Source organism: Schistocerca cancellata, chromosome 9, assembly GCF_023864275.1.
Source record: "Schistocerca cancellata isolate TAMUIC-IGC-003103 chromosome 9, iqSchCanc2.1, whole genome shotgun sequence".
In the NCBI taxonomy this organism is placed as follows: domain Eukaryota; kingdom Metazoa; phylum Arthropoda; class Insecta; order Orthoptera; family Acrididae; genus Schistocerca; species Schistocerca cancellata.
This window is the reverse complement of record NC_064634.1, coordinates 481,951,357-481,975,538: the sequence shown is the minus strand read 5'-3', so window position 1 is coordinate 481,975,538 and position 24,182 is coordinate 481,951,357. Positions and strand designations below refer to the sequence as shown.

Below are 24,182 nucleotides of genomic sequence, written 5' to 3'. Positions count from 1 at the left end.
ACACCCGGCATCATGGTGTGGGGAGCGATCTCCTACACTGGCCGTACACCACTGGTGATCGTCGAGGGGACACTGAATAGTGCACGCTACATCCAAACCGTCATCGAACCCATCGTTCTACCATTCCTAGACCGGCAAGGGAACTTGCTGTTCCAACAGGACAATGCACGTCCGCATGTATCCCGTGCCACCCAACGTGCTCTAGAAGGTGTAAGTCAACTACCCTGGCCAGCAAGATCTCCGGATCTGTCCCCCATTGAGCATGTTTGGGACTGGATGAAGCGTCGCCTAACGCGGTCTGCACGCGTCCAGCACGAACGCTGGTCCAACTGAGGCGCCAGGTGGAAATGGCATGGCAAGCCGTTCCACAGGACTACATCCAGCATCTGTACGATCGTCTCCATGGGAGAATAGCAGCCTGCATTGCTGCGAAAGGTGGATATACTCTGTACTAGTGCCGACATTGTGCGCGCTCTGTTGCCTGTGTCTATGTGCCTGTGGTTCTGTCAGTGTGATCATGTGATGTATCTGACCCCAGGAATGTGTCAATAAAGTTTCCCCTTCTTGGGACAATGAATTCACGGTGTTCTTATTTCAATTTCCAGGAGTGTATAATGAACTAACGAAAAACGAGGGAGCGCCCACCTGCGTGTGGGAGCGGACGCCGCAGGTGACAGCCGGCCGCGTGTGTCCGCGTGCTCACGCGAAGCGAGTGATGGGCAACGTGTGTTGTGCTGCTGCAGCTGCGGTCTCCCCAAGCAGACGCAGCGCTCTGCCTCGTCTACACGCGCATTCTCGCGTACGGCGGTCCACAAGGCTAAGTTGGTCGCGGTTACGACTGTGTCCCTGAATATCTCTCCACGCAGCGCAGCATTCTGTTCACGTTCAGGCGTGCCCGCAGATCCGCCCCATTTAGCCTCACTCTTAATAGATTATGTGTGAGGGCGGTTTTACTCCTGCAGTGCAATTAATAAAAGACTTGGAAACTCTCTAGCCAGTACTAATCAAAGAAGGTACAGCCGAAAGGTCAGAGGACTATATAAAGTGCCTACTGAAGTCAGATGATCTTGAAAGCAGTATTGAACAAACGAAAGTGGACGTAGGTGAAGCTGAGATGGAAGAGGTGATACTGCGAGAAGAATTTGACAGAGCACTGAAAGACCTTCGTCGAAACTAGGTCACGAGGGAAGACGATATTCAGTAAGAACTACTGATAGCTATGGAAAGCCAGCCATCTGGTGTGCAAGATGTACGAGACAGGCGAAATAGACTTCAAGCATAATGTACTAATTCCATGTCCAAAGAAAGCAGGTGCTGACAGGTTTAAAAATTGGCTAAATATCAGCTTAAGAAGTCGTGGTTGCAAAATACTAAAGTGAATTCTTCACAGAAGAAAGGAAAAACTGGTAGAGTCAGTTTGGACGAATGTAGTAACTCGTGAGGGAATAGCGGCCCTATGATTTATCTTAGAAAATAGGTCAAGGAAAAGCAAGCGAGGTGCCGGGGTGGAGAAGAGTTTGTACCTCCTTAACTATGACGAATTTTGCATGAGAACGAGATATGCACTCGATCCCCACCTCACCTACCACCTAATTAATTACGCGCACAACGGTAACGAAGGGAAATGATGGTGGGCCCTGCTAGTTGGTAAAATAAGAGTGCACACGCAGAATAATTTAATAAAAAATCGTAATATACTCAGAAAGAAAAGAGTCCTTTATCATAATAAACAACGGGAAATGGGATTCTGCATATATCTACGAAATGATATGCGGATTAAATATTACAATGAGGTTTACTATACATGAGAACATAAATGCACATGATTATCGACACGAACAGTAGGTTAAAGGATAGGGTATACTGAACTATTATGAGAATAATAGTTGGCTCAAGAAGAAGGGGCTCCTACTCTCTGTGATGCAATAGATTGACGATAATGACTGGAGGTCCTAAGGAATCAAATATTAATCTCCCAACTGCATAGGAGTATCGCAATTAGTAGTGAGAGTTCAATTGGGATCAAATGGCGAAACAAGTAAGGTGGACTTGTAGCAAAGCGAGCGCGCATTCTGCTGAGGGATTCAGTATAAAATTGATAAGGTCTTACAATGCTGGAGCCAGAAAATACTCTACCAGTACTGAAATCTGCAGCATGTCGCCGGTAGGCAGCGTCCTGATGATTTAGGCGCCGACTTCTGTGTCAACCTCTGGCCTCGAAACCTGTCCGAGAATTCTAAGCTCTTCCAAAAAAGAGAGACCAAGTCGCAAGACTGTCCGACTCCGACGAAGATAAGATCCCGAATCCCTCTCTGTGATGCGATGCAAGAGCGAAGCCAACCTTGCTCAACTCCCTACTCTCCTCGAAAACCGCGAATCAGCTTTCAGTGCTGATTTCAAAATTCCCCCACACTGTCTCAGAACATCATTCGCGCCAATAGAGACCGTTCCCTCCAATTGAGAAAGGGGCTTTATGACGTCAACTAGCCTCTGCTATTCAGCTGAGAGCACTGAACTTGCCGTTTGACCAGCTACGAAAACAACGAGCCTAGACCACCGGTCATCCGGCGCCAGACAGTCGACCCCAGCACAGCACGGTCCACAAGTATTCTCAGAATCAAGAGGACAATGCAGTCAGACGGTGGCAGGAGTCTTCGTTCTGGACGCAGCTGAACGGTAAACACAAAAACTCAGACGTCTTGCAGGTCGTTTCGCCCTGTGTACAATAGGCAAAACTCGACGGACATCAATCGTTCCGCCTTGCGCTTAGGCCTATTGCACGAACCCCTCAGAATTCGGGGAAGTGCAGCCCCCAATCAGAAATACAGTGTGCCGTGTCCTCTGATGCTCGCCTCGCTCAGGCCACACAGGGAAGAAACCCAACATGAATAGAAATCAAGTGAGAAGTACTTTTTGATCATAGAATGAAGGCTTTCACGTCTGGATGTTTCAGTTGCTGAGAATTTTTCCGGGTTTTATGGCCGTGGTCCACGGAACTCTTCAGTCTCTGACGTTTCGTCCAAGGCTACGTTGTACATCATCGGAGGTGCTCCTGATTGTGCTAAGTCTTGCCATACTTTTTGAGCTCTCAACACAAATACTCTCATTAGAATAACATTATTCGGTCTGTTTCCACCGTGAAATGACTTAGAACATTAATAAAATTGATGGAAATGAGAGGCGACACGCAAAAGAGGGCATGGAACCTCTCAGGCCAACACACATTTGCAGAATTTGTAGTCAGAGGAAGCTTTTCACACTGTCGATTGGAATATTCTCTTTTAAATTATGAAGGTAGTAGGGATAAAATACAAGGAGTGAAAGGCTGTTTACAGGTTGTGCAGAACCCATGTTGTAGGAGTCAAGGGCCATGAAAGGAAGCGGTGGTTGAGATGGGAGTAAGAATGGGTTGTAGCCTATCGATGATGATATTCAACCTGTACTTTGAACTAGCAGTAAAGGAAACCAAAGGAAAATTTGTAGGAATTGATGTTCATGGAGAAAAAATAAAAACTTCGAGGTTTGCCAATGACACTGTGAGGCAGCATGGGACTTGGAACAGCAGTTGAGTGGAATGGAAAGGGTGTTGAAAGGAGCACATAACGAACATCAGCGAAAGCAAAAACAGGGATAATGGAATACAGTTGAATTAAATCAGGTGGTACTAAGGGAATCGGATTAGGAAAGGAGACACTTAAAGCAATAGACGAGTATTGCTATTCCGACAATGAAATGACTGATGATGGCCGAAGTATATGGCCAGTCCACATATAAAATGTGGACTGGCAATGGCAAGAAAAGCATTTCTGAAGAAGAGAACTTTGTTAATATCAAACGAAGAATTATGTTGTTTAAGTGTTAATAAGTCTTTTCTGAAGGTATTTGTCTGGATTGTAGCCATGTGTAGAAATGAAACAGGGATGATATACATAAAAAGAGAGTAAAAGATTTCGCAATGTGGTGCTACAGAAGAATGATGAATCATTGATTGGTCGATCAAGTAGCTAATAAGGCAGTACTGAATAGTATTGGGGAGACAATAAATTTGTGGCACAACTTGACCAAGAAAAGGAATCGATTGATAGGACATAGAAACATCAAGGTATCACCAATTTAGTATCAAAGGATGTGTGAGAGGGAGGGTGGGGGGGGGGTAAAAATCATAGAAGGAGAACAAGAGATGAATACAATAAGAGTATTCTGAAAGTTGTAGATTGCAGTAAGTACTGGGAGATGAAGAAGCTTGCACAGGATAGAGTAAGATGGAGAGCTGCATCAAACCAGTCTTCAGACTGACCACCCCAAGAACAGCCCTGTCTTCTCAAATAGGCCGTCAGCATGTTTCCCAACGCATCCTCGCCACGCTACAGGAGGTTAGTTGTGCTATGAATTCTTAATTTCCAATGCCTCACGTCGTTTAATGCAACTGCACACAACTGATAAAACTGATTAAAATAATGTCGCTCTAACGAAACAGGAAAATTTCATCCAATAATATATTTAAGAAGCAAACGTGGCAATGCTTTCCAATTGCTAAATACATGTGGGAATTCGATATACATCATCTCCTCCTCTTCCCCTCTGTTTGTCCAACTCCTCGACTCCCCCCTCTTTGTCCAACACCTCTACACAAGTCTCTCTTCCCCCATCTCCTCCTCCGCCACCAACTCACTATTAATTTCCTCCCGCCCCTTTCTATGTTTATGTCCTCCCACTTCCTGAGAAAGGTCAATCCTGTCGGTAAATATTATCGTCAAGCAGGGTGTACGTGTCCTGCAATCAGTATGCGATACTCCTTGGCCGTCATGATACCTTGCGCGAGGCGCACTGGACCAATGGATGTCCACGTGTATGTTCCACAGAACATAATGGATCTGCTATCAGCTTGTTTCCATCGCGCAGTATAGGTTTCAAGGAACTGTTGCTCTGGAATACGGATGATCCGCGCCCTCCCATCGGCATGAAGAGGAATGTATGGGGAATGATCAGACCACGCAGCGCTCTACCATTGCACTAATGTCCACCACCGTTGCTCACGTGCCCATTTCAGCCGTAGATGCCGACGTTGTGGTGTTAACATTGGCACATGCATGTGTCGTCGGCCGCGGTGACTCATCATTATGTGGCGGACTGTGTGTTCAGACACACTTGTACTCTGATGTTAGTTCCACCAAAGACCGCCACCTGTCCTGTTTTAGTAGTCTGCCTGCCCTACAACGTCAGACATGTGTGATGAGGAGTGACTTGTATGACTATATCTATGAAGGATCGCGCGTTGTTGATAAGAATCTTGTACAGGAACAGTTACCACGCGCCAGTAGCCCTGCAAAACTTACGGGCACGCAGGAGTCCGATATCTGCCAACGGTCTGGAAAAAGTGCATAAAACATTTTAAAAGACAGGTTGTTTTGAAGTGCAATGTAACAGAGGAAGGAAAGCGCTTGATGATGTGTCTGTCGAAGACGTGGCCACAGCATTGCAGGAAGAGTGAAGCTGTAGTGTGCAAATACAGTATGTAGTGCATGGGGAGTTGCCAGATATTGGACACGCCTGCGGTCATTGTGCATAAAAGCCTACGAAAAATCCAGCATTATTATCCAGACAAAATCACCCATGATCTAGAGTAGTTCCTGCTCACCTTCTAGAAAGAAACGTTCGCTCTGGAACTTGTTGCTCGGACGGAAGTGGAGAATGAATGGCCATGGAAGATTCTGTGGACAGACTAAACCCATTTCCATCTCCAAGTACGTGTCAATACGCAACTAAAGATCAGCACGTAGATCAACCACATCGTTCAGCAGAGGTAACTGTGTGGTGCGGGTTGTCGGCAGTCTGTGGATCATGTTACCGTTACAGTCACTGGTGAACGCTGTCAGCGTCTTTTGCACACCAACCTCATTCCAATCCTTCAAGAGCGTGGGTGTGTGTGCAAGACGGAGCTTCTCTGCACACTACACAGACAGTGAAGCAGGGCGTTTGGTTTGTGCTACAATTATCAGCCGTCATTAGCCTACAGCGTGGCCGTTCCCATCAGCTAATGTTAACTGGTACAACTTCTTACTGTGGGGTTATCTGAAAGATGTGCTCAGTGCTGAATTGAAGGCTCTCAGTGTGCAATGCATTTTGAGCGCGGTCTCTGAGACACAGCCATATGTTGTGAGATGTATTGTTTCTCGATTTCAGCTTGTGGTAGAAAACGGTGGACGGCATATTTAGCGTGCGTGGCGGCAGTCTAACGACAATTCGAAACCGATGTCATTTTGTTTTTTATACAGCTTTTTGGCTCCAGGACAGTTTAAAACAAATATAATTTTACTTTTTGTACTGTTTTCGCCCCCGGCATAATTAAAACCCATGTCATATTACTTTTTTGCGGCTTTTAGCCTCGGGACAATTAAAAACCGATTTTTCCCATTCGATGTGGTACGACGTTGTCGTGGTGGATAGGCTTATGTAACTTACAGTGCTACAACTGTTGAATGCCGAGCTTGCGCACCATCCACACGGGTAGTGTAATGCGCAACTCAGACAACAACCGCCGTATTGCTATTCACCTGTCATTTGTAGCCCATTTATATTAAGACACTTACAACGCCATCTATTGGGAATATTTTCGTGGCATTTTTTATTGCATGACGTTTCTCCCAGCGTCAACAATATGCTGTTAAAATTTGACGCTGTTCTCAGAAGTGGCTCTATTTCTACAGCGGTTTGAAAATGGAACTTGAATTGCGGATACCCTGTAGGTAGGGAAGTATGATGTTACTTTACTTCGTAATCTCCGCAGTCAGTATTGCAATGAGCACAGATCCACTAGTTTCCACTGAACTCGGACAAAATATCTTAATATAAATTATGACAATAAACCTTAAAATTTTCAATCTAGTAATAGACTGCCATGTATCAAGTACATACTACACTGAAGAGACAGAGGAACTGATACACATGCCTAAGACAGCGAGCTCGCAGAAGTACTGCACCGCGACGTGGCATGGACTCGACTAGTGTCTGAAGTAGTGCTGGAGAGAACGGACACGATGAATCCTGTAGGGCTGTCCATCAATCTGTAAGAGTACAATGGGGACGGAGATCTCTTCTCAACGGCACGCTGCAAGACATCCCACATATGCTCAATAATATTCGTATCTGGAGAGCCTGGTGGCTGGCGGAAGTGTTTAAACTCAGAAGAGTGTTCCTGTGTTCCTGGAGCCACTCTGTAGCGATTCTGGACATGTGGGATGTCGCATTGTGCTGCTGCAATTACCCAAGTCCTTCGGAATGCACAATGGGCATGAATGGATGCAGTGGATCAGACAGGATGCTTACATATGTGTCACCTGTCAGAGTCGCATATAGACATGTTTCATATCACTCCAACTGCACACGCCCACAACATTACTGAGCCTCCAGCAGCTTGAACAACCCCCTGCTGACATGCAGGGTCCGTGAAATTATGAGGTTGGTCCATATCCGCACATGTATATCGGCTCAATATAGTTTCCTACGAGTCTCGTCCAAACAGGTGAAAGGGTATAGTACCGCCCGACATTGAAAATAGGTACAACATTCTTCGTTATTCTTGTAAGTACAACATATTTTTTGTAAAAATAACTCAATTTCAATTAATACAGCTAAGCCGGATACCAGTGTGGGAAAGAATGACAATTTATTTATTTAATTGATCACAAAATAAATCCCTACATCCAGTTTGGTGAGATCTGTGAAATGAATGAATGTATGGTCGTCTGCTAACCGCAGATAGTGAATGTGAATATATGATCGTCTTTGAGATGGTACTTGGGTCACCTTTGGTGGGACCATAGAGATGAAATTTACCTGAGCTTTGAGCGCCTGAAATGTGGCTGACCAATACGGTAGCAACGTGCTCCCCCACTTCGGCAGAGGTGCGAGAGGACCTGAAGAACGGCCATGTTTCGGCACTCTGCCGCTGGATTTAGGGTTGGTAAGACCTGTCTTAGGCGTGCTCCGTAAGGACAAAAGAGTGGAGACATGGTATGCATGTGAAACACTTAAGAGTAGTTTAGAATAATAATTTCTCTATTTCAGGAACTTTTGTGGGGAGAATTAAATGTCAGGCAGGTAATATTAATAGGATCGTAGTAATCTTCGGAAGTGACCAACGGTCACAATGAAACCACGTGTAGCAATAAGTTGAAATACTTCTGAGTGCTTAAGTTAAGCTGAATTACTAGCGTGTGTACTACAAGTTGGAAATATTTAAGAAATGGCGTGTGCATGACTTGAAATTAGAGACGAGTACTTCCACGTGGTGAGTACTGTGTGAGTCTCAATCTGTATATGAGACAAAGGATAAATAGAAGTACTCGTCCATGGTATCAGTTGAGGACTCGCGTGTGTGATGAATATGTTCTTAATATTACTTTGCTTCTTATGCTTCCGTGTGACGCTTGATTCAAACTATAATACTCTGAGAGAGAAGCAAGGTGAGTCAGCCGTCTATCCAGCAACGCCACTTGGCTTGCATTGCACAGGAAGACGTGCATATATCGTCCAGAGTTCGTAGTAGGAAAGAAAAGTTACGAAGTGTGGCAGTGTCGTGTGAAACTGGGATAAATACTAAATGAAGTGGGAAAGCTGAAAGTGATGTGATTATAATGTTGTGGCTATTCCTTGTGTTGTATTCCTTGTTGCAGTGTGGTGTATGTCATGTAATTTAAGCATGTGTGGTTTGCATGGGAGAGTAGCAAGGTAGCTTCAGAGGTAGTGGGTTATGCATGTTCCTTTTGTACCGCTCGGTCTGGAGGAAAGTTTCGTGATGATGGTTGTGAGAGTCGAAGTGTGAGATATAGAAAAAGATCCACCATCCTATCCAGCAAGTGCACTGTAGCGTTAAATAATTACGAGACCATAAGGTAGAGAATCACCAATGTAAAGCCATGCCCACTGCGCGGAATTTCTAATGTGTTATTGTTGTAGGTTATGGAATTTGTGTGTTTAGGTTATATAATTTATCGGAATAAATAAGATGGTGAAAAGAAAAAGATTGGTGGCCTTTTCCTTCGAATTGTATGTTGTCATGATATCCAGAATTTATAATGTGTGCGCCATTCATATTCAGTGCGATGGCCACGTGTTGATCAAAGCCGTTAAATAAGAAAGAAAATGTGGTATTGCCAGTGCGTAGTGAACAGTCAGAGTTCTGTAAATTACTGATAGTCAGATGTGCGTTTCCATTGCGTAATATTCATACAGGGGGATAATTTGTAACTTAATAGTGAGTACGAGAGTTCATGTTACTCGATCAATAAGAATGAATCCACTCGCTTGGCAGACCACTCATCTTGCAGGCCTGACTGCTTGATGCCATAGTATGAGCAAGGCATGTGGGTGCCTCTCACAGGTACCATGTTTCCAGTCATCAACGGTACAATGTCGGTGTTGACGGGTCCAGTCGAGGCTTAAAGCTTTGTGCCGTGCACTCACTGAGGATACACGGGTGGGCCTTCGGTCCCGAAAGCCCAAATCGATGATATTTCGTTCAGTGGATCGCACGCTGACACTTGTTGATGGCCGAGCATTGAAATCTGCAGCAATTTGCCTAAGGGCTGTACTTCTGTCACGTTGAACGATTCTCTTCAGTCGTCGTTGGTGCCGTCCTTGCAGGACCTTTTTCCGGCCGCAGCGATATCGGAGACTCGATATTTTACTGAATTTCTGATACGATTGTTATTGTTGTTATGGCTTTCAGCCCAGAGTCTGGTTTGATGCAGCTCTCCATGCAGCCCTATCCTGTGCAAGCTTCATCATCTCTGAGTAACTACTGCAACCTACATCCTTCTGAATCTGCTTAGTATTTCCATACCTTGGTCTCCCTCGACGATTTTTACCCTCCATGCTGCCCTCCTATACTAAACTCGTGATGTCTTGATGCCTAAGAACATATCTTACCAACCGATCCCTTCTTCTAGTCAACTTGTGCCACAGATTCCTCTTCTCCTCAATTCTGGTCAGTACTTCCTCAATACTTACGCGATCTACTCACCTAATCCTTAGCATTCTTCTGTAGCACCACATTTCGAAAGCTTCTATCCTCTTCTTGTCTAAATTATCTATCATCCATGTTTCACTTCCATACATCACTACACTCCATACGAATGCTTTCAGAAAGGACTTCCTATCAATTAAATCTATAGTCGATGTTAACAAATTTCTCTTCTTCAGAACAGTTTTTGTTGTCATTGCTAGTCTGCATTTCATATCCTCTCTACTTCGACCATCATCAGTTATTTTGCTCCCCAAATAGCAAAACTCGTTTACTACTTGAAGTGTCTCATTCCCTAATCTAATTTCCCCAGCATCACTTGCTTTAATTCGCCTACATTCCATTATACTCCCTTTGCTTTTGCTGACGTTCATCTTCTATCCTCCTCCAAGACAGTGTCCATTCCATTTAACTGCTCTTCCAGGACCTTTGCTGTCGCTGACGGAACTTAAATTTCATTGGTAAACCTCAAAGTTTTTATTCCTTCTTCATGGATCTTAATTCCTACTCCGAAATGTTCTTTTGTTTCCTTCACTGATTGCTCAATATGCAGATTGAATAACATTGGGGATAGTTTACGACCCTGTCTCACTCCCTTCCCGACACTGCTTCCCATTCGTGCCCCTCGACTCTTATAACTGCCATCTGGTTTCTGTACAACTTGTAAACAGATTTTCGCTCCCTGTATTGCACCCCTGTCACCTTCAGAATTTGAGATAGAGTATTCCAGTCAACATTGTCAAAAGCTTTCTCTAAGTCTACAAATGCTAAAAAGTAGGTCTGCCTTTCATTAATATATTTTCTAGGGTAAGTCGAACCGTCAGTATTAACTCGCGTGTTCCATCATTTCTACGGAATCCAAACTGATCTGCCCCGATGTCGGATTCTGCCAGTTTTTCCATTCGTCTGTACAGAATCTGTGTCAGTATTTTGCAGCAGCGACTTATGAAACTGATAGTTCGGTAATTTTCACACCTGTCAACATATGCTTTCTTTGGGATTGCAATTATAATATTCTTCTTGAAGTCTGAGGGTATTTCGCCTGTCTCATACATCTTGCTCACCAGATGGTGGAGTTTTGTCATGGTTGGCTGTCCCAAGGCTATCAGTAGTTCTAGTGGAATGTAGTCTACTCCGGGGGCCTTGTATTGACTTAGATCTTTCAGTGCTGTGTCAAATTCTTCACGCAGCACCATATATCCCATTTCAACTTATCTACTTCCACTTCCGTAATATTACCCTCAAGTACATCGCCCTTCTATGGACCCTCTATATACTCCTTCCACCTTTCTGCTCTCCCTTCTTTGCTTACAACCGTTTTTTTTCACATTATGCCTTGATATTCATACAGGTAGTTCTCTTTTCTCCAAAGGTCTCTTAATTTTTTTGTAGGCTGTATCTGTTTTACCCCTAGTGATATACGCCTCTACATCCTTACGTTTGTCCTCTAGCCAACCCTGCTTAGCCATTTTGCACTTCCCGTCGATCTCATTTTTGAGACGTTTGTATTCCTTGCGCCTGCTTCATTTACTGCATTTTTATATTTTCTCCTTTCATGAGTTAAATTCAATATCTCTTCTGTTACCCAAGGATTTCTACTAGCCATCGTCGTTTTACCTATTTGAGCCGCTGCTGCCTTCACTATTTCATCTCTCAAAGCTACTCATTCTTCTTCTACTGAATTTCTTTGCTCCGTTCGTGTCAATCGTTCCCTTATGCTCTCTGTGAAGTTCTCTACAGCCTCTGGATCTTTCAGTTTATCCACGACCCATCTCCTTAAATTCCCACCTTTTTGCAGTTTCTTCAGTTTTAATCTACAGTTCATAACCAATAGATTGTGGTCAGAGTCCACCTCTGCCCCTGGATATGTCTTACAATTTAAAACCCGGTTCATAAATCTCTGTGTAAGCATTATATAATCTATCTGAAATCTTCCAGTGTCTCCTGGCCTCTTCCACGTATACAACCTTCTGTCATGATTCTTAAACCAGGTGTTAGCTATGATTAAGTTATCCTCTGTGCAAAATTCTACCAGGTGGCTTCCTCTTTCATTCCTTACCACCAGTCCATATTCACCTATTACTTTTCCTTATCTTCCTTTTCCTACTATCGAATTCCAATCCCCGATGACTATTACATTTTCATCTCCCTTCACTATTTAAATAATTTCTTTTATCTCATCATACATTTCTTCAATCTCTTCCTCGCTTGCGGAGCTAAATGGTATATGAACTTGCACTACCGTGGTAGGCGTGGACTTGGTATCGATCTTGGCTAGAATAATGCGTTCACTATGCTGTTCGTAGTAGCTTACCCGTGCTCCTGTTTTCTTTTTCAGTATTAAAAGTAGTCCAGCATTACCCCTATTTGATTTTGTATTTATAACCCTGTAGTCACCTGACCAGAAGTCTTGTTCCTCCTGCCACCGAACTTCACTAATTCCCACTATATCTAACTTTAACCTATCCATTTCCCTTTTTAAATTTTCTAACCTACCTGCCCGATTAAGGGATCTGGCATTCCACCCTCCGATTCGTAGATCGCCAGTTATCTTTCTCCTGATAACGACGTCCTGCTGAGTAGGCCCCGCCCGGATATCCAAATGTGGGACTGTTTTACCTCCAGAATATTTTACCCAAGAAAATGCCATCACCATTAACCATACAGTAAAGCTTCATGCCCCCGGGAAATTTTACGGGTGTAGTTTCCCCTGGCTTTCAGCCGTTCTCAGTACCAGCACAGCAAGGCCGTTTTGGTTAGTGTTACAAGGCTAGATCAGTCAATTATGCAGACTGTTGCCCCTGCAACTACTGAAAAGGCTGCTTCCCCTCTTCAGGAACCACACGTTTGTCTGGCCTCTCAACAGATACCCCTCCGTTTTCGTTGCACCTACGGTGCGACTATCTCTATCGCTGTGGCACGCAAGCCTCACCGCCAACGAGAAGGTCCATGGTTCTTAGGGGGTGGGGGAGGGGGGGATATTCACGGTACACTCGTGAAATGTTTGTACAGGAAAATCTCCACTTCATCGCTACCTCGGACATGCTGTCCCCCATCCCTCGTAAGCCGACTACAACACTACGTTGAAAAACGCTTTAATGTTGATAACCTGCCATTGTAGCAGCCGTAACCGATCAAACAACTGCGCTAGACACCTGTGTCTTATCAAGGCGTTGCCTATCACATCGCCGTATTCTGCCTGTTTACAAATCTCTGTATTTGAATACGCATGCCTATACTAATTTCTTTAGCGCTTCAGTGTATAATTGTGACAGTTAATTTGACATAATAGGCGTTCTTTCTGGAGAACCACGTTGGAGAATAGCAGTCATGGTAGCAAAGTTGCTTCCGTGCTGGAGGGGGTGGGCACTGGCCGGCAGAGCGCTTGTCGGGTGCAGAAGCGGGAAGACTGCACCCTGCCGCACGCAGTCCCTGCGTGTGCAGGTGTAATGTGCGTGTAGCGAACCCGCGCGCCGCCCACGCCTCAGCGCCCACCGCTTTCCGTCTGCGTCCTCGCGCTCCAGTCGTCGACGCGTCTCACTCCAGCGCCCTCCAGCGCGAGCTCGTCTCACTCCAGCGCTCTCCAGCGTGAGCTTCTGTCGCTAGCGCAACCCGGGTCGATTTTCCTCTGAGCTCACAGATTTCACCATTGCGTTATGCCTGTTTGCACGTGTAACTATTCTTCTAAGACAAAAACGGGTCGAAAAACAGAAATTTAAAGCAGTAAGAGGTGGTAGCGGAGCAAAGCCTGCGACGCTATGTTACCAGCATGGTGGCTATTTTGGAAGTTGTCATCCTGGATGCAATTAGAAATTTTTAAATGGAAAGAGGATCATTCAAATTTCAGGCGTTGCTATACAAAGGCAAGTCTGGGAGAATTGAACCACATTTTTCCTTTGACCTTCTGTCAGCCTGTTCGTATAGGTTGACCTTTTGAACAATTATACCTGACTGTGCTTAAACTGACACACAATATTGTGGTGGTTTATGGACTTGCTATCTTCTCTGCAAGACTCTTCAATGGTGATTGTGCACCTGCACAGTCGCAGCAGATGGCTGCTGGCCATCTCTACTAGGACTACAGTGGGTCTACACCTTTCCTGACTCACCAATACCATTATTTCTACAAGGACTACAGTGGGTCTGCATCTTTGATGGCCCACCAATACCATACTCTCTACCAGGACTACAGTGTGTCTGCTCTATGATGACCTACCTACCAATCTTCTTCAAAACGTCGAATGACTCTGCTGTGGGTTTGCTCTGTTGTGGCCCATTACCTGTCAGCATGTCAAGAGTCAGCACTGTCTTTCAGTTGGAAGGACAACACTACTTCTTCAAGACTGCATGGAAATCCACTACTTCCGTGTGCATTGTCTTTTACTGCTCAGACTTTGAAAAAAAAAAAAAAAAAACACTGAAATTTTACTGTGATGAACAATCTGGACTGTCTTTATTGACTGTGAGAAAATTTTAGCTTTTGACCAACATTGTATAAATAAATGTGTGCCTTTGATATTTTTGTTATTGTAATTATGAAAAAATTTTTCATATCATTATTGGCCACTGGCCAAAACAATTTGTAAATTTTTTTTTTGGGGAGCATGGGGGCTATGTAAGTAGGCTGTTTATATTTTCTTATTGGCAACGTTACGTAGCGCTCTATATGAAAATCACTGGCTGTGGTGTGTGCAGTCTGTGGCTAGTTTGCATTGTTGTCTGCCATTGTAGTGTTGGGCAGCGGCAGCTGGATGTGAACAGCGCGTAGCGTTGCGCAGTTGGAGGTGAGCCGCCAGCAGTGGTGGATGTGGGGAGAGACATGGCGGAGTTTTGAAATTTGTCATGAACTGCTATATATATTATGATTATTAAGGTAAATACATTGTTTGTTCTCTATCAAAATCTTTCATTTGCTAACTATGCCTATCAGTAGTTAGTGCCTTCCGTAGTTTGAATCTTTTATTTAGCTGGCAGTAGTGGCGCTCGGTGCATTGCAGTAGTTCGAGTAACCAAGATTTTAGTGAGGTAAGTGATTTGTGAAAGGTATAGGTTAATGTTAGTCAGGGCCATTCTTTCGTAGGGATTTTTTTGAAAGTCAGATTGCGTTGCGCTAAAAATATTGTGTGTCAGTTTAAGCACAGTCAGGTATAATTGTTCAAAAGGCGTTTCAAGGTTATCATATAAACATACACTGATAAGCAAGAACATTACGACCACCTACTTGATAGCCGATATGTTCAACTTTGGTGCGGATATAAGTGGCGACGCGTCTTGGCAGGAAACCAATGAGGCCTTGCTAGGTTGCTAGAGGGAGTTGGCACCACATCTGCACACACAACTCACCTAATTCCTGTTAACTCCGAGAAGGATGGCGATTACCTCTGACGCCACGTCTAGTACACTATAGATATGTTCTAGTGGGTTCAGATCTCCATCACACTCCTGGCCTTGTGACATGAATGCATTATCGAAGTATGCCACTGCCATCGGGAAACATGAACGTCATGAATGGGCATACATGATCTGCAACCAGTGTATGATACTCCTTGACCATTACGGTACCTATCACAACCACCACTGGACCCATGCATGCCAATCTGAATGTTCTCCACAGCATTAAGGTGATGCTGCCAGTTTGGCTCCGTCCTGTAATACAGGAGTCACGAAGCTGTTGCCCTGGAGGACGAAGGTTCGCACCCTTCCATCAACATGATGAAGAAGGTATTAGGATTCATTGGATCATGCAACGCTCTACCATTGCGTCTAAAACGTGCCGATATGCCAAACTTTTGTGAGGATAACAGTGGTGACGCGTGTTGGCAGGAAACCAATGAGGCCTTGCTAGTTGGCTGGAGGGAGTTGGCACCACATCTGCACACACAGGTCACCTAATTGCTGTTAATTCCAAGAAGGGTGGCGATTACCTCTGACGCCACGTCCAGTACACTTAAGATATGTTCGATTCGGCTCAGATCTCCACCACACTCCTGGCCTTGTGACATGAATGCATTATCTTATCGAAGGATGCCACTGCCATCGGGAAACATGAGCGTCATGAATGGGCATACGTAATCTGCAACCAGTGTATGACACTCCTTGGACATTACGGTACCTTTCACAACCATCACTGGAACCATGCATGCCAATCTGAATGTTCTCCACAGCATAATGGAGCTGCCGCCAGTTTGGCTCCGTCGTGGGTACAGGAGTCAGGAAGCTGTTGCCCTGGACGACGACGCATTCGCACCCTTCCATCAACATGATGAAGAAGATATTGCGATTCATCGTACCATGCAACGCTTTGCCATTGCGTCAACGTGCAGTGGCGTTGGTCACATGCCCATCTCAGTCATAATTGCCTATGACGTTGTGTTAACATTGGCACATACCTGGGTCGTCGGCTGCTGCTACACCCATAGACACAGCTGTACTCGGCAGGCCAGCAGTCTGTTGGAGGTGTTTTGTGTATAGTTGTCAGTTCCTCAACTTTCCTGCTCCAGTAGCGAAACGTTGGCGGGTATAACGGTGGTTGGGAAGCCCCCGTGCAAGTTCTAATCCCTCCAGACTCCAACGCCAAAGCCTTTTCGCGAGATATATTTAGGAAACTCTCGCAATTTTAACAGAAAACCACAGTGTGGTGCAGAAGCCTCTCTTGTGGCGTCTTCTGCTGAAGCTGGCTGAGCCTGCCAGCGTCGGTTTTGCGCTTCCCGAGTGAGCCTGTGACGAATAAGTCTCCTCTCCTTCCGAACTTCTCTATTTCTTCTATCGATCTATGTGGTCTGGGAAGCACTAAAAAGGACAGGAGTAGAAAAAGAAACAACAAACAGGACGGAGGAGCTGTACTGTGGGAGCGAGACATGTGTGAAACTGGGAAATGGAAAGACGGGTTATTTCTAAAAATAAGATGGCGAGAAGGGGCTAATGGTGTAGGCGAGAAACCACCAATACTAAATGTTAGTCATTAACTATACCCAATAGCTAGAGATCTTGATGCAAATGAATGTATTTGCCATGCCACATTAATACGCAAGCATTAGTATATCTCTGTAAACGACAATGATTGAAGTTTGTAGTATGAAACGATCATCCATGAACGAAAGCGAACGAACTGTCACTCAGAGTCTGAAGTGCGTACAATATTAAAAGAATGTCAAGATCCATACGATCCTGCTGAAGCATCCGTGACTTTTCTAGCTTTGTGTGACAGATTCATTCAAAGCTTTTACCAGCGCTAAGTTGGAAGATTACTAACAAGTTACATACCCATATCAGGTGAAACTGCTCTTTTTTAATTAATTATGATGAATGAAAACACTGCTGACAACTGGTCAGTCGCTACCACAAGCAATTCCTCACACATGCGAGTCAGATTCCGCTTCTCTGCTCTTGTTAGCCTGGCTATGCATCAAAATTCCTCATATAGTACAAAAATCCAGATTATAATAAATTAAACAATTTTGTTCGTAGGGCACCCGCAGCTGATGGAATTAGTAATGGTCCGCAGCTCGTGGTCGTGCGGTAGCGTTCCCGCTTCCCGCGCCCGGGTTCCCGGGTTCGATTCCCGGCGGGGTCAGGGATTTTCTCTGCCTCGTGATGACTGGGTGTTGTGTGATGTCCTTAGGTTAGTTAGGTTTAAGTAATTCTAAGTTCTAGGGGACTGATGACCATAGATGTTAAGTCCCATAGTGCTCAGAGCCATTTGAACCATTTTTTTGAATTAGTGATGAATGAGAACGCTGCTGACATCTGGTAAACTTTAGATGTAACTGACCACACTACCCGATTCACGGCTTACATCTTCAGGTGCCACTAAAATTAATTACATTACACCAGCTTCGATGAAACGAACGTTCTTAATCGTGGAAACACCTCGACTAACAACGTTGGGTTCAACCATGAAGGATTAATGTAATAATTTTTAGTTGCACCAGAAGATTCGGCTGTATGCCGTGAATCAGGTAATGTGGTCAATTAAACCTAAATTTTACCAGCTATCAGAAGTCTTTCATTCATCTTGACTTTCAGCAGCTGCGGGTGCCCTACGCACAAAATTATTTAATTAATTATGATGTGAATATTTTGTACTATATGAGGAATTTTGATGCATAGCCATGCTAACAAGAGCAGTGGAGCGGAATCTCACTGACATGTGTGAGGAATTGCTTGTGGTAGCGACTGACTAACGAAAATGAAGACGACACTTTCTTAACAAATGCGGCCTCCTGCAGTACTAAGTTGCCAAAAATAGTTAAGACGGAAAGTTCTGTGCGGTTTAACTAGGAACCTTGTCGCATTATACGTGGTTATTAACACCAAGGCATACTAAAATAGTAGTTCTGCTATCATAAAAATAAATTTCTAATGTTCACCACCACATAATTTTATGAAATAAACAGCGTCAATATGTAACATACAGAATCAGACAATCTCTGTGATTTTATCTAACACGTCACTACGTTCCTTGCATCACATTTGATCTCGATTCACTTACCCTGTTTAAGTGCCCTTCCTCTCGGTAAGTGGAGGATTTTCTTCAGAGTTCAGCTAGTGCCCTGCAATGAAACATAAGTATAAACCAGGTTTTATTTAACACTGAGGCAAAGTAACAGTCGAAAATGTCAACAGAGCATACTGATGATACATACATATTTCTCTCTGGTGTGACTTCTGAAATGAAAGTTACCAACATGAAATTTAACAAATAAGAGTATATATAGTCCAATTTGTGCATTTCAACAACTACAAAGTTCTTGAGCACAAGAAAATTTGGAATGTCACAGATGTAATTGTGTGTGTAAACAAACTTCCGCTTGCGTATATTACATTGTAACTAAAGCAATATTATTTGCTTATACGATGCTGTTCTCATAATCACAGAGATATCTCACAGGCACGGGGTAGTCAATGTTTCAGTTATCAGCTCGAAAAACATGTAACACATTAAGACGAAGGTTATATTCAATTTTTAATCACCAGGAGTTCCTTCTTAAGGAAACAATGTAAGTTATACAGCAAAGCAGCAACACAAACAACAACACCCCTAGGGTACAAATATAGCGCCATGGTTCATCGTAGATACACTAATCACCCCGAACATTGTGACCACTTACCTAATAGTTCTGTATGTCCACCTTTGGCACGGATAATAGCGGCGACGACTCGTCGCATGGAAGCAATTAGGCCTTGCTAGGTCGCCTGGGGAGTTGGCACCACATCTCAAAACACAAGTCACCTTAAAGTAAATTCTGGGTATGGCGACTATGAGCTCCGACGCCACACAGGCCAAATGTATGAAGATGATACCTCTTCTTTCCCACATGTCCGAAAGAGCAGATAACATTGATGATCTTTAAGTTCTCGAAGAATGAAAGTACAATGAAATCCATATCATTAGCTGCTTACAGGCGTTGATAAATATCAATGGATACAGTTGAAAATGTATGCCTCGACCGTGACTCGAACCCAGGATATCCTCCTCCGATGGCAGATGCTCTGTCTGACAGAGCCAATGAGGACATAGAGGATATTGCGAATGTAGGGACTTATCTCCGGCATGCTGCCTGTAAGACCCACACTTCCAACTTACTGTCCTGACACAACATGTGTAGTGCCCCCACCCACTATACTCATTACTCACGGTAGTCAATCTACCTATTCAGGTAAGAGTTTGAGCAATGTGAATGCATCCATACCGAAAGACCATTGGCTGGTAAGCGCTATCTATATGAGATGGTATCTGTTCTTCATATAGATAAGGCGTGTTCATATAGATAAGGCTTGCTGGCCAATGATCTTCTTCAGTGCGGATGCACTCACATTGCTCAAACTCTCCTCCAGGCCATCACAATCTGCAGGCTGTCAAATTCAGATAGATCACGCACATAGCCACTCTACATATGGACAGCATCGTCACTGGTACTATATGCACCATTTGTGTATCTGACTAGCAGTCATTCCTCAGCAGGTGACACTACTATCACCTGGATGGATTTATATCGAAAGTAGGTCAGTGGCCATTACGTCGTGGCAGATCAGTGTGTAATGTAAGGATATGCAGATAACTAACTAACGCTATTCTCATGTTCCCATCCCATATTTTTAATCGTATGCTGAATGAACCTTACACACAAGGTCACAGTCATGCTCGTAAATTAGATATGTGGTTTCTGGACCAACTTTTAATCGATGATTATAAAAATTCAAAATTTATTGTAATTAAATGGTTTCAGTTAATATTTTGTGTTGTGAATTGTATGTTAAATTCTTCTTACCATACAAAATTACATATGTAAGTGTGTCATTTAGAATATTAAAAGTTTCACACTGTTTCACTGCTATTTTCTGTGTACCCAAAACATTGATGCACATTTATAACAGAGACCAGATAATTTTTTATAGAAATGAATGGATTTACATTAGTGTTGTCATTTAATGGTGTTACCCTTTTAAAAAGATGCTTGGTATATCGAGATTCCATAACTCTTGAAGAAAAACTTCGTTTCTTGCCTCTTACAATTTAACATGATCAAATAAAGAACAATTAATCAATTGATTATTCTTCCCGTAAGTTCGAAAAACAATGAAGTTGAAACACAGAAGAGCTAATAATGCAGAATTATAGTAATTGGTGACATCTAGCTCAAAATTTCTCTTTCTACTTACTCCTGCAATCTGTACATTTTGTGGTTCAAAGAAAGATATTGGAATTTTCGGATTTGTTATTCTTTCTCTTCCTACTTCAAGCGAATATTCAGTTTCTTTTTAACCACTCTACAACAGTTCACCTTCTTTTGGGATTGTATCTTTTAATTCAACACCAGCATCATTTTTAATCTCTATAAAGGGGTCATTTCTATTGTTTCAAGTGTTAACATCTTACTGACACTTCGTCCTCACAGAGTAACAACTACAAATGGAAGAGAGGGTATTGAAGTTCTTTGTTCAATTTGTTAAAATAAAAAGATTTGGTTTGTTAAGAGTCTTGTAGGTGATAGTCTGAATGTTCATGAAGAAATTGTGAAGTGATTACATAAAGTAATGAGAAAAAATTTTAGAAGTTAAAGTTTCATTCTCTTGGTATTGACGCTTTATGGCAAGCAGGTATGTTAAATTGGACTGAGGTAGTTCAAAAGAAGATTCGAAAGTAAGTATAAAATATAAGTATTTATTAACCTATATTGATTTGTTTCCAAAATTTGATTAGGCCATTACAGTTATGGATAAAATAGGAAATAATGTAGTTGATGCTGTTAAAAATATTCAAATTACATCATCCGAGAAATTCACAAACAAATACTGGTAAAGAATTATAAAATCATGATTTTCAAAAAATTGTTAGCATTCCGTAATTCACAAAATGATTGAGTAGATAAAAATAAAATTGTCTTATAAAAACTCTTTTATATAAATGTAATACATTACTGAAAATTTAAATGTTTCATTATTCAATACGATATTTATTCTGCTAGTTGTGGTATTAAAGATGACAGAGTGCAATTTGATGCAAAGATAAAGGTTAATGGAACAGATTTAAGGTCAGAATCATTTGAGAATTTCAAATTCGAATCAGTTGAATCACCTGATGTCAAAAAATTTAGTTCATTAGATGTATATAAAATTATTATGAATGGTATTTAAAATTTAAATATGAAAAACGTTGTTGGATTTTAACTTTTATTAAAACAATGACTTCAGTGGCAGCAAGAAGCATTATATCATCCTATAATTTTTTACGTGAATAGTTATACCAGATATTCAAATAATTGTCGTAACTAACAACATTCAACATCTCTTTGATTATTTGGAATCAATTAATTGAATGAGGTACATAACTAAGTCTTTAAATTACTTCACATTTTGAATGTGTATTTCTAATATCATTTATTCATTTCTGAAGATATTTTGCATGTGAATGAATAACATAATAATCATAATTACCAAATAATCTTAAAGGAACAATAGTTTTGTCTTAAGTTCTGAACATTTGTTTGAGGGAACACATGAGGTAATACACTATTTTTTCTCTGTTTTTCTCTGTTGTGCTATTTCTGTAGCATGTCAACTGTTTCTCTCAATTCTTCTATTCACTCATCTTTAATTTTATTCAGATCTTTCCAATAATTCAGTTTACCCTAATACATTTCTTTCAGTAATTCTTCTTTAATTTTTTTTTCCGTATTTACGAATCAAAGGCAAGACCTCTTCATAAACCCAATCTCGGAAATATCGAGCAAAAGTCATTTTGGAACTCATAACTAATGAATTAATTCTGGGATCATTGATAAATTCTTCTAGATAGCAGTGTTTAACTGCTACTTTAATTCTCAAGCGATGTACAATTCTTCTCTTTAACATGAAGTTTTATAGCAGCTAAGTGATGTTTATAGTATAAAATAATGGTAACTTGATTTGCATACAGGCACTGATTACATATGTCATCAAATATATTCACCAATGACTTATTATTATATATAAACTTTTTGTTGATGAGGTCAATAATAGGCATAATTTATTTATACAAAAATGAAATACATTATGTATATGTATAGCGCAAGTAAAGCAATTTGACCTCTTGCAAACATGGAAAAGAAATGAATAAAGGGACAAAACTTCCAAAAATTAATACACCAAAAAATGGGTTTTCTCGAGAGTATAAAAACAATCAAAATAATATAGAAAGAAAGCTTTATGAAAGAAATGTTTCTAATTAGAATAAGGTTTCCTCTACTTTTTAAATATGCTCACAGTTGTGACCATTGTGCCCCAAAAGAGACGCGAATTATCGAACTGGAAAGATAAATACTATGAAGAAGTTATGCCTTTGCAGAAAATGTGTCTGTAAAATAGATTCGGAAACACATGAAATTTTATCTTATCATGAAAAAGTATGAAAAGCTGATCAGACTCAGACTTTGTATGTATCTATATCTGACACAAATACTTTTAGTTTACAGAATGAGATTTTCACCCTGCAGTGGAGTGTGGGCTGATATGAAACTTCCTGGTAGATTAAAACTGTGTGTCAGACCGAGACGTGAACGTGGGACCTTTGCCTTTTGCGGGCAAGTGCTCTACGTCTGAGCTACCCAAACACAACTCACAGCCCACCCTCACAGCTTTGCTTCTTCCAGTACCACATCTTCTACCTTCCAAACTTTACAGAAGCTGACCTGCGAACCTTGCAGAACTAGCACTCCTAAAAGAAAGGATATGGTGAATACATGGCTTAGCCACAGCCTGGGGGATGTTTCTGGAATGAGATTTACACTCTGCTGCGGAGTGTGCGCTGATATGAAACTTCCTGGCAGATTAAAACTGTGTGCTGGACCGATACTTGAACTCAGTACCTTTGCCTTTCATGCTCTACATCTCAGCTACCCTAGCATGACTCATGTCCCGTCCTCGCAGCTTTACTTCTGCCAGTACCTCGTCTTCTTTTAAGTTTGGAAGGTATAAGATGAGGTACTGGCAGAAGTAAAGCTGTGAGGACAGTGTGTGAGTCGTGCTTGGGTGGCTCAGATGTAGAGCACTTCCTTTTGAAAGGCAAACGTCCCGAGTTCGAGTCTCGGTCCAGCACACAGTTTTAATCTACCAGGAAATTTCACTTTTAGTTTAGAATGTACATGTGGTGAACTAGTTATTCAGTCTTGTAATATAAATCTGTTATCATTATCAGTATTTAAAGCAATATTATTGCATTCAATATGTGTTTTTAGAGATCTACTCAAAATCCTATTTCTGTAGTGCTTTACTTTATGATCTAAACATTTTTTATAATAGTTAAAGGGAATTTCGTATTATACTACAAACTTTTAATTCCCTTACATTTTTATATTCTTTTTTGTTTACTCCATAAGCAAACATTTTGCATGTTAAACTACGGTATTCTAACATATTTTTTCTACTATTCTTATCTTTTATTTTTCCTATAGCTTAAAACTATTTGTTTGATTTTGAAATTTCATAAATATTATCATTTTACAGTCACTTATAACAAATTCGATGGTTACTGACTTCATATCATCAAAAAAGTGGTTCTTATAACATCCAGAGTCCATCAGAAAAAGTGTATACACTATTCGTTAGGCCCTATCGAGAAATGGATATTGCCTTTGGATATGAGCTATGAGTGTGTTGTAGTATGGTCTTTGGGTCAACA

The 24,182-nt window shown here is 42.0% G+C and overlaps 1 protein-coding gene across 1 annotated transcript in view; it reads right to left on the bottom strand.

Annotated features, from left to right (window-relative positions):
- Positions 1-24,182, bottom strand: part of LOC126101510 (NACHT and WD repeat domain-containing protein 2-like) — a 1,881,963-nt gene that overhangs the window by 935,303 nt on the left and 922,478 nt on the right. Inside the window, exon 4 of the mRNA XM_049912154.1 lies at positions 18,516-18,576. The gene's annotated coding sequence lies outside the window, so the exon portion shown is untranslated. The remainder of the gene's footprint in view (positions 1-18,515; positions 18,577-24,182) is intronic.